The sequence below is a fragment of the Silene latifolia genome, chromosome X (assembly GCF_048544455.1).
Source record: "Silene latifolia isolate original U9 population chromosome X, ASM4854445v1, whole genome shotgun sequence".
NCBI lineage: Eukaryota > Viridiplantae > Streptophyta > Magnoliopsida > Caryophyllales > Caryophyllaceae > Silene > Silene latifolia.
In genome coordinates this window covers 22,142,089-22,145,980 of record NC_133537.1, presented here as the reverse complement: position 1 = coordinate 22,145,980, position 3,892 = coordinate 22,142,089, and the positions used below count along the sequence as shown (strand labels likewise).

General features: G+C 36.1%; 1 long non-coding RNA gene across 1 annotated transcript; it reads right to left on the bottom strand.

The window, feature by feature from the left end:
- Positions 1-477: 477 nt before the first annotated feature.
- LOC141621286 (uncharacterized) lies at positions 478-1,846 on the bottom strand. Its single transcript, XR_012532193.1, has 2 exons — positions 1,651-1,846; positions 478-1,460 (listed from the first exon to the last, which is right to left on the bottom strand). It is a non-coding gene; the product is annotated as an uncharacterized LOC141621286 (long non-coding RNA).
- Between the last annotated feature and the right edge of the window lie 2,046 nt (positions 1,847-3,892).

Below are 3,892 nucleotides of genomic sequence, written 5' to 3'. Positions count from 1 at the left end.
TTAACCACTTATGATGATCAAGTTTCACAAAACAAGTCTTGAGATTCACTGACTAAGGTATGAGATTCACAAAATAAGGTCTGAGATTCACCAAATAAGGAAAAGAGCAAAAAACGTGATTTTAAACACTTATGATGACCAAGTTTCACAAAACAAGGCCTGAGATTCACTGAACAAGGCCTGAGATTCACAAAACAATGTTTGAGATTCACCTAATAAAGAAAAGAGCAAAAAACTTGATTTTAACCACTTATGATGACCAAATTTCACAAAACAAGCTCTAAGATTCACTAAACAAGGTCTGAGATTCACAAAACAAAGTCTGAGATTCACCTAATAAAGAAAAGAGCAAAATAGGTGATTTTAACCACTTATTATCTCTACTTTACATCTTCTGATTCTTTGATTATCATCAACACAGTGGACGCAACCACACTTATATACAATTTAGTCACACTAATTTGGGAACAATGTACATATTTCAAACTATGGGACACTTCCATCAAAAAGGTAAATATTGTACAAAAAATTACACAAAACTTTCACACTTAAGACTACCAGATTTTGAAGGCCAGAACTTTTCACTAGCTTCACTGTCTCGTGACGTGATGGTTACTTACAAAGAGAGCCCAAAAAGACCAAGATATATCTTCACCGTCGAGTTGAATAACGGGAACATGTCGTATTAGAGGTTAGGAAGAGACATCACATCTTCTTGTTACATGTGGGCACTTCCTAATGTCCATCTCCTGCCAAACACTTGAGATGTGAATCCCCTTTGGCAGAGCGGATAGATTAAGGACATTACATATAAATGATTGTAACCATTCTAGTAGCTCAATTAAACCTTCACAAACTTGTATCAGGAGATACTACTGAAGTGACTTTGCAGCTGACTGAAGACTGTCTGCAAACACTTGAGATGTCGAATCCCACTACGAAACTAGCTCCTTAGAGGAGTCAAGCCACAAGTCTCTTACAGAATGCAACCTGTTAATCTTGGCACCAAACAGGCTACGTGGACTAGCTTTTCACGTAGAGCGTTAATCAAATTAGGAAATGAGGGGGTTTGAGGAGGAGAAATAGTATCTCATTTGTTAACACTTGTATGAAGATTGAAGAGCATCATAAGCAACTTCATCCAAAAAGGGTCATCTATATCATAAACAACACCCTTTAAGGTCTCTCAACCAGACTTGAATTGCCTCGCTAGCATACTGCTTCGCCTCAGCATCGGCCCAAATGGCACTGATGGTTCACCAGCCAAAGAAGCAAGTTTCTGAAGAATGGATTTAGCAATTGGCAGAATGATTGCTTCTGCCATCATTATTGCTGAGTAAGTAGGTGGCTATGAATGAAATTTCTAAAAAAAATATCTTCTTGAAAATTGCACCCATTCTCAAATCGTCAAAAATTATCATCAACCATTGTTTTATCTACAATCTCCATGGCAATTTGAGCTGCAAAAATCGTCAAAAATTATGTAATAAGTAGTACAAAATCGCTAGGTAAAGGAAATCGCGCAATCTGCATCAATTTCGAACATTATATTTACAAAATCGCTCAATTTGATGAAATTCGAACCAAATCTTCTGAAATTATCGCACAATATCATCATAACTGCAATTGTCGATCAATTTGCTAAAATACCTGTTTCCTTGTTGTAGATTGTTGATCAAAACACGATATTGTTGTAGCTGTGTTGATCGGCAAATCGCTGCAATTGGAATTTACGAACAATCGCTGCTATTGATTAGGTTATGGAGGAGATTTGGGAAAGATGGCTGCAAGTATAAGAAGAACTGTAGCTTGATGATGAAGAAAATTTGAGTACCGTGTTTTTTAATATTTGGGATATAATAAAGTCAAGGGCCAAATTTTGAGCCCAAATTTGAAGCGCAACATTCATTCACCGCCCCAACATGAATGAATTTGATGAGACCGGCCGCCTCGCCGTAATGAGGTGCCTCACCGGATCCGGCCTATATATATATATATATATATATATATATATATATATATATATATATATATATATATATATATATATATATATATATATAAAAAAGAGGCAAAACTCATATTTTTGGGGCAAAAATGAGCTTTTTGCTATAAATAAAAATTGAAACTTAATGCTATTATAAATAAATCAGTATTATAAATTTACTTAATAATCAAGCCCTTAAAGGTCTCGTTTGGTTCTCTATGCAAAGAGTCCTACATCAAGAGACATCATCATTATTAACAAGTACATATATTAGTTATGAAAATGCAATTGTAGGTGGAATCGTAATATTAATTTGTTTATTACCCGATTTTATTATAAGCGGGCAAATATGAGCTTTTTGTTTGTCGCCAATTCCCGAGCAATATAAATTACCCGATCTTCGTACGGAATCAACGCGATATGCATAGATAAAATATAGGGGCATAGGAATCCGTATTGATCACATGGAATCTTGTTCTCGGGGATCACTTTCGATTTCAAGAACCTACATTATTACGGTATTAATTCCGGTATTTAAAACACTATCTAGTCAGAATATTAGAATATGAAATGATTTATTAAGAAACTTACTTCATCCAAACAAATAGGTGTTGGACATCAATCTCGTCAAGGCCAGCCCAAATGGCTAGCAGCTCCCATGACAGAATTGCTTCGCGCTCAATCCCTAAAATATCCTCATCGAGCGAAATAATTATCAATTGCTCGTTTTCTATCCGACGGCTAGCCTCCAAATACAGTTTCCTCATCGTCAGTGTTCTTACTTTTAGCATGAATTCGCTCCCAGAAAAATTAGTGGAGAATACTCCTAACATCTTTCAGTGCGGGGAAATAATGCTTTTCTCTTTTTGTGCTACTACCACCAGCCTATACATGTAGATAAATAAAATAATAAAAAATCCAAAGGTAACATATCCTAGTTGGAGTAATAAAAATAAAAGAGTACTTAACTAAATACCTCATCAACCTGCTCTTTCAATGATGAGGCAGTAGTAGGTATGTCTGGGGACTTAGGCTTATCCGTCTTTTTTGTCCCCTACACAAAATTTCCATGGTTTTAGAAATACAGAAAAAATATAAATAAAGGGAGGTTTTTAAAAAAATGGAGAAGTTAATTAAATACCTCATCAAGTTGTTGTTTCGGCGAGATAGTTGGCATGTCTGGGGATTTAGGCTTATCCGTGTTTTTTGTTCCCTACAAAAAAAAAATAACATATAAATTTAACATATAAAAATTTAACATATAAAGGTATTTTTTCTAACCCCAACTGCTTCCGGTTGAGGCGGAGACGAATGAGCCAGGAAGATGTGAGATTCAGGCCATTGGATGAAACTTCCAACCGCATCTGCCAGAATGGTAATGTCGTTCTGACTTAACGGGCGGTTGAAATTTTTCATGGCCTTCTAAGACTTGAGTTATCTCCACTTTTCTATGATTCGGCAAAAGTTTTTCGCCATGAACCAATAAAGTTTCCGCTGATTTGGTGGGAAAGTCTACGAGACCCCGACCAACACGAACAGGTTTCGCGGATTTAGGGTCAGCAAAAATAACTACCTTCCTGTTTACGGCCTGAAGAATACACATACATTATATATTATATCCCAAAATTTAATAGAATTCATATAAATTTCACTAATTAAAGACTTCATGCATACCTTGCCGAAAACTGTGAACTGATTTGAAGGGGATGTATGCTGCTGTTTTCCATCAGCCGTCTTCTCAAGTTGCATCCCCTAATTATTGTCAGCTGTGGCGGATAACTCAAGTTGCATCTCCTTTTCAGACTCATTTACCTAACAAAATTAATCAATGGCACGATGTCAGAAGTTATAGCATTAGAGCTGGCAGGGAACACACCCCCTGATCTTACCCAAAAAAAAAGAAAA